We start from the raw sequence: 7,847 nt of genomic DNA, 5'->3' as shown, positions 1-7,847 counted from the left end.
TTCTTGCCCTTGCCTCTTGCCATCTGGTTATCTCTGGTGTTAGCTGGTCTTGCTGTCTCTGACTGTGGCTTGTCCCTCCTGCAAGCCTGTGTGTCAGAACTGGGAGGAATTTGTGTGTGGAGTGCTGTGGCACAGGGTCAGCTCTGGGAAGCAGACAGAAACCAGAAGGATCCTGTCCCCAGCTTTCCTTGGTTCCTGCATCCTGATGGGTCTGGGCGGGTTCCTATTGGGCCACAAATTTGAGTAGAAGTAGTGGTCTTAGTATTTGGGTATGGAGCACTGTGGCACAGGATCAGCTCCACGTGCAGAAGGAAACGGGAAGCTGTGCATATTCTTTCAAACTGTGCCTTTATTCTATCTCCTTAGCTTCCCCCATCCCAATCCCATGCAGTTTAGTTTAAGCTTAATGATTTCAGGCCCACTTGCTAGCTCCATCATTCAGTAGCAATATATCTGTAGATGATCTTTGTCCATGATGAGCCTCAGTTTTCTCACTGTAAAGTGGACCGTAGGGCTGAGGAGTTGGCTCGGTGGGCAAGGTGCTTGTGCAAGTGGGCAAGGTGCTTGTGCAAGTGGGCAAGGTGCTTGTGCAAGCCTGATGTATTGAGGTCAAACCTGAAGAATCCATGTAAAAGCCAGGTATGGGAGTGACTCAGGACTCAGGGATAAGTGGAGATAGGAGAATGTCTAGTGTACACAGCAGTGAACAATGAAAGACCCTTTCTCAAACAAAGAGGAAGATAAGGACTGACAATCCCAGTTGTACTTTGACCTCTACATACACACACACACACACACACACACACACACACACACGCACGCACACGCGCGCGCGCACACACACACACACAAATGTATGCATTCACACACACACAAACTTACACACATTCTCATATGTACTCATACAAATATACAAACACATAAATACATGCACAGAGAGAAAGACAAAGTGTGCATGCACCACACACTCACACACACACAAATGCATGCAATCACATGTACAAACACACACACACACACACACAAGAAAAAAATATGAACTTGCACTTTGCTATTGATCCAGCAGAGTGAGTCCTCTTGTTTTGTAGTGTATTGTCTCCAGCTTTGTCCTCGTTGTGGCAACGTGGGAAGTGATGGTTAGGCCACAGGGTGCATCGTTTTCAAAAGAGATTGAGGAGAGTAAGCTGATAAAGGGTTAAGCCTGCCCTGCCCTGCTGCCTGCTTCCTGTTTCACCCTGTAGGAAATATTGTCTTCTCCATATACACAAATTTAAATATATTGAAACTAAGAAAAATTTAACCCTTTGATTCTTATGATAAAATAGTTTTAATGGGAAATACAGTCATCAAAGTTTTAATGAAATAATTAGAAGAAAATCATTCTCTGAAGTAATATGCAGTCAGTATTAATAGTGTTTCATGTTATATAGTGTTTTTCTTTTCAGAATTGTACACTGTGTTTACTTCGACTCAGCTTGTTTGTTTGTTTGTTTGTTTTTGTTTTTTGTTTTTCTAGACAGGGTTTCTCTGTGTAGCCCTGGCTGTCCTGGAACTCACTCTGTAGACCAGGCTGGCCTCAAACTCAGAAATCCACCTGCTTCTGCCTCCCAAGTGCTGGGATTACAGACGTGTGCCACCACTACCCGGCTTCACTCAGCTTTTTAAGGCCTCATCTCAATGTATATTAAATGTTAATTGGGATTTAAAAACAATTCCCAATAAGACAATTTTCCCCATGTAATAACCATTCTATATAGTTTGACTAATGAAATCTTCAAAAGTATTTTTTTGTCCTTGTTTGCAAGTGTGTGGTGTTGACACATGTATATACATCTCGTGTTCTGAGAACAATGTGTTTGGGGTGTAAGTGCACCTGTGCTCCAATGGTGGTTTAGGGCTCACATTAGGGGTCGTCTCTGATTCTTCTCCCCACTAGTCCATGAGGCAGGGACTCTGGACTGAAGCCAGAGCTAGCCAACATGCTTAGAGTGGCCAGCCAGCTTGCTCCAGGGATAGCATCTCTGTTTTCTGAGTACTGGAATTGAAGACTGGCTGCTATGTCCACCCAGAATTTATGAGAATTCTGGGGACCAGTGGGGACCAGAACCTGTGCTGTGTGATGAAGATTTACCCACTGAGCCACCTTTTTACGTCCTGTTTTATTAAGGAAATTAAAATAATGGAAAATTTAAAAATGAGAAAAGAATCGGATACATAGATTAGTAAAACCAAATGAAGTTCAACAATAACCCCACATACTCAAGGTTAGTCTGATTTTTAGTGAAATGTAATGATAATTCAGTATTTTTAAAAGGGTATTTTTTAAGGCACAAGAATCATTTGATAGTCATAGCAAAAACTGAGCTTTGATTTATATTTGCACCATGTAAAAAAATTTTTTAAATGCAACATGGATCTAATGTGTGCTATAAAACTATGAACCTACTCAAATAAGACTCATGAGGGACCAGCTGCATGACCTCAGGTTAGGCAAAGGCTCTAGTTTTTTTTTTTTTTTTTTTTTTTTGAGATAAAATCTCAAGTAGCCCAAGATGGCATCTACCTTGCTATGAGATGGAGGATGACCGTGAGTTTCTGATCCTCCTCTCCTAAATGCTGAGTGCTGTGACTACAGTCCTGTATCCTTGTGTCTGGTCTGTGCAGTGTGTGGCAGATCATTACTTCACACCATGCCTGCAATGCCACTAAGCTGCACCCTTATTAGGCAAAAATTTCTTAAAAGAAAACATTAATCAATTCAGCCTCACCAAGATCACAAGCATGTGCTCGCTGTAAAACAGCTAGCCAACTCCATATTAATAAACAACATCCAATCTAGAGAGTAAGGCCCATGATCCGTTATGCCAATTATCTTTAACAAACATTTTCAAAAGAAAGAGTGAAAAACTGGGCTCTAAACTCAAATGCAAATATAACACTGTCATGCACCTTCATCTTTATTTAAAATTAATACTGAATCAGAAAAAAAGGATCTTGTTTACAACAGCTGCAAAAACCTTAAATAAAAGACTGAGAGTAAGGCTAACCAAGGATCTAAAATACCTACACAGTGGAAAAATTAAAGAAAGGAAGAAATAAATTGAAACAATCACTGCATTCTAAGAAGACCTCTGGTGCTCAATCATCTGTACAGTCAACATCGGGAAAATGGTTATGGTGTCAAAAGCAACTGCAGATTACGTTTGATCCCTTATAACATTGCCTTCACATCATTACAGGAGGTTTGTTGTTGTTGTTGTTGTTGTTTTTTGTTATTGTTGTTGTTTTTTAATGAGCCTTTATTAAGTAGCTCACATTTCAATATAAATCACCCTAAAAAGGTTTTGTAAAGCTATTTACACTACAGTGCTGACACATTTAAAATGAAGAAAAAAATGGTATAAATAAGCTCTATGGAAAAATCTTAAATTGTCAAAAAATTCTGGCTTATATTACAAAAAATAAACTTATATAATTTTGTCAGCTCTATTCTAAAACCTATAACTCCAACTCAAATGACTTTTCTAAAGACTCCTGTGGTTATTTTGTTTTGTTTTGTTTTGTTTTGTTTGTTTGTTTTTCGAGACAGGGTTTCTCTGTGTAGCCCTGGCTGTCCTGGAACTCACTCTGTAGACCAGGCTGGCCACAGACTCAGAAATCCACCTGCCTCTGCCTCCCAAGTGCTGGGATTAAAGGTGTGTGCCGCCACTGCCCGGCTGACTCCAGAGTATTTAAGCCTGCAATGTTTACAGTGCATCAGGCCTAAGTGCTTGATTGTTCTTCCCAGTTATGGACAGGCACTGAGGAATGTTACACATTCTATAGCTACACAAACTATATTTTGTAACAAACTTGAGAGCAATTCCTAGGCTTGCTTTCAGATTTCATGAATCATTACAAATTATTTTTAAAAGATTAAATTTGCAAATTTAGCACAAACTGTTGTCATCACTTTTGTCTTGATTTGAATGCATAGAACTATTTTGCCGTGTACCCACTATATTACTGACACTTCCAGGGCACGAGTCTTCCTTTAAGTCTGTTGGTATTCTCAAATTTAGAATTCATGTCAATCTGAAAATCTGAAAACTGAACATGATCCAACTTTGCCTTACTGTTCTTGCTTTCTGTATTATTTGTCTTAGTCAAGGTTTCTATTCCTGCATAAACATCATGACCATGTTGGGGAGGAAAGGGTTTATTTAGCTTACAGTTCCACATTGCTACTTATCACCAAAAGAGGTCAGGACTGGAACTCTAGCAGGTCAGGAAGCAGGAGCTGATGCAGAGGCCATGGAGGGATGTTTCTTACTGGCTTGCTTCCCCTGGCTTGTTCAGCCTGCTTCCAGAACCCAAGAATACCAGCTCAGAGGTGGTACCACCCACAAGGGGCCCTCCCCCATTAATCACTAATTGAGAAAATGCCCCACAGCTGGATCTCATGGAGGCACTTCCCCAACAGAAACTTCTTTCTCTGTGATAACTCCAGCCTGTGTCAAGTTGACACATAAAACCAGCCAGTACAATCAACCCTTTGTCAACTTGACACACAAACGCATCACTATAAGGCCTCAATCCTTACTTTCTTATTCTTCTCCAATATCTAAATAACTTTAAAAGTCCCACAGTCTTTACATATTAAAAGTTCACTTCCTTTTAAATGTCCAATATCTTTTAAAATTCAAAGTCTCTTAACTGTGGGCTCTACTAAAATACTTTCTTCCTTCAAGACAGAAAAATATCAGGGCACAGTCACAATCAAAAGCAAAACTCAAAACTCCAGTGGTTCAGTGTCTGGGATCCAACTCACAATCTTCCGGGCTCCTCCAAGGGCATGGGTCACTTCTCCAGCTCTGCCCTTTGTAGCACTCAGCTTGTCTTCTAGGCTCCAGCTGCCTGGACTCCACTGCTGCTGCTGTTCTTGGTGGTCATCTCATGGCACTGGCAACTCCAAAACACTGCTGTCTTCTGCTGTAACTAGACTTTACCAATAGCCTCTCATAGGCTCTCTTCATGGTACCAAGCCTCAATTCCTTTGCCATGAGCCCTTCAAGTCCTGGGCCATCAATTACATTGAGGTTACACCTTCACCAATGTCCTTCCTCTGCCTCTCACAGTGCCGACCGAGCCTCAGCTGCTCTTCATGACCCCTTCATGCCTTCAAAACCAGTACCACCTGGGTGACTCTTACACAGTACCAAGTCCAGCCACAGCACAAAATACAACTGTGGCTATCTTTGTAACATAGCCTCTGTGCTCTCAGAAAACGCTTCCCAGAAGATTTCACCTCAGTGATGCTGGTCTCTTCTTAATCACCACTAATTTCTTATCTCCAGCTAACCAGCATCAGTAGTCTCAGTAACACAGAGGCTTGCTTTAGTAGTTCTGGTATCTTGTTAATCACAGCTGATTCTTCAGCCCCAGCTAACCAAAACCACAGAATCTTCACAATCAAAACATAGCCCTGATAAGAGTCTTTAATCTTCCCTCTGGAATTTCACAAGCCAGCATCTAATACACTGTTCTCAACATTGTCTTCTAAGCTCCTACACAACATCCCACAGAGCTCTTAACACCGAATGGATGTTTAGCCCAAAGTTTCAAAGTCCTTTCCCAGTTCTCTCCAAAACATGGTCAGCAGAGTGGTACCACTCACAAGGGGCCCTCCCCTCTTGATCGATAATTGAGAAAATGCCTTCTAGCTAGATCTCATGGAGGTACTTCCCCAACTGAAGCTCCTTTCTCTGTGTTAACTCCAACTGTGTCAAGTTGACACACCAGCCAGTACAGTGCTCTAATCTTTTCATGTATATTAACCGTCACAGGTTCTTCCTTAATTCTTAGAGGTGCAAAAGGTTCAGGTTTAATTTGTTGTAATTCATCCTTAGAATGAAGTTTGTCTGACAACACATTTTCAGTGTGAGTCCTAAGAACTAATGCCGTGGGTCCTGATATTGTGTCTTTGTCATGATTAACTGGGCTGTGACAAGGGTCCTCCTCTGCGTGATATAATTTAAGTCCAACATGCCATGCCAAACTGCATAGAGCTGAAACTGTCGTGAACGGATGGACAACATTCCATGGAATAAAATAAAAGCCATTATCATACAGCTGAATCCTGGCATAGCGGATGCCTTCTCTCCTCAGCTGATTCAGTTTTGGATCATCAACCCGCTGTACACACTGGGACAGTGGATGTTCAAGTAAGCCTAATTGCTAAGAAATCTGCATGAAAACAAATTGCGTCTTTGGTTACTTGGAGTTGATCAGGATTTTAACAACGGTGACGCCTCTAACATGTCAAGGAACTCGGGAAAGTAATCCCCCACTTCTCCATCAACTGCTCCCACCAAGTTTCCGCATCGGGCCAGCTCTGTAAATACCACGAGAATAGGTTCTTTTTACCTGAGCATGAAAATTGGACATAGTCGTTGTTTTTCTTTCTTTCTTTCCCGGTATCGCCATTTTCCCTGGTGAATTGGGAAAATTATATGAAAGTAATCTAAAAAGTCAGGTAAATAAGTAGCTGCCCCACGAACAATACCCATTACACAGAAAGCTGCAGAACTTTCATTTTCACTGAACACTAAGTCCACAAATTCTTCTACAAATCTCTGCATCTCCACGGGAGACCGGTAGGAGAGTTCGTTTCTGTAGGCATGGATGATGGACACACCTCCGTTAGGCTGGTGCTCAGTGTGAACGAGCCGCCTGCACCCCAAAGTGTCCAACCTTCTAAGGTTATTCTGAACGTGTGGCTCCTTTAATGACACAAACGGAAAGTCACTGTCACCAGGAATTTTTGAACCACAGGTTTGGGTATCCAATTTTTTTTCCAATGCAATCCTTATCGCTTAAGATGCCTTTGGCTTCTTGATCTTCAGCGGGCAGCATTCCCAAACAGATGGCCTGAATAGATTGGCTGTACATTTTTTTGGACGCTTCCGTTTTTCATTCTCTTTCTTTTTCTTCTTTACTTTTTAAATTTGTAAGTCTTCTGTATTTGTTTTTGGTTTCTCCTTCCCACTTTTCAGTAAAATCTTTACATCTCCATTTTCTTTCTTGATCTCACTCATTACTTTACGTTTCTTTCTCTCTCTCTCTTTTTCTTTCTTTCTCTTTAATTTTGTCTTTGATTTTATCTCGCGGCAGCGGCTTTGCCTCGCGGTTCTCAACCCAACCGGCACCGGCGGGAGCAGGACGCGGCGCGGCTGAACTACCGCAGCGAGGGCGCAACCAGCAGTTTGCAGGGCACCAGCACTGGAGGAAGCTGAGGCTGGGAAGACGCTAGGGTCGCGGAGAAAGAGTGACAGCTCCGAGAGGTGGCCGAGGAGGAGGCGGCAGACCGAGCCGCAAAGCTCCACGCTGCCGGGCTTTGGGGCAGCGGGCGGACACCGCGCTGCCCTCCTCCCTGTTCACTCTCCGCGGCGTCTTCCTCTTCTTCTCCTCGGTGCCAACCTTCTTGGCAGACGTAGAACCCGGTGGCTCCCGCGAGAATGGCTGTAGTTTGCCAATCGCTTCCTTCTCAGGGAGGACAGCCAGGGCGCCGCGAGCTGGGATCAGTGGTTCTGCCATTTTGCGCTCCTCATTACAGGAGATTTATAGCCCTAAAATTCATACTGAAACATAAAACCCCAAATATCCTGAACAAAAGGAGCAATGCTGGGCCTAGTACAATAACGGATTTCAAAATACATTACAGAGCCATGGTAACAAAACCAGCATGGCGCTGGCATAAAAATGCAACACGTTGGCCAAAGGAAAGGATTGTGAGACCCAGAAGTCAACCCAGACAGCTACATCCTCCTGATTTAATACAAAGTTGCCCCCAAACTAGGTTAGAACAA

The 7,847-nt window shown here is 42.6% G+C and overlaps 1 pseudogene; it reads right to left on the bottom strand.

Annotated features, from left to right (window-relative positions):
• Positions 1-3,929: 3,929 nt before the first annotated feature.
• LOC127665245 (lysine-specific demethylase RSBN1L-like) lies at positions 3,930-7,575 on the bottom strand (annotated as a pseudogene).
• Between the last annotated feature and the right edge of the window lie 272 nt (positions 7,576-7,847).

Source organism: Apodemus sylvaticus, chromosome 14 (genome assembly GCF_947179515.1).
Source record: "Apodemus sylvaticus chromosome 14, mApoSyl1.1, whole genome shotgun sequence".
NCBI lineage: Eukaryota > Metazoa > Chordata > Mammalia > Rodentia > Muridae > Apodemus > Apodemus sylvaticus.
The sequence above is the reverse complement of the archived record's forward strand: the minus strand, read 5'-3'. Positions and strand labels throughout refer to the sequence as shown.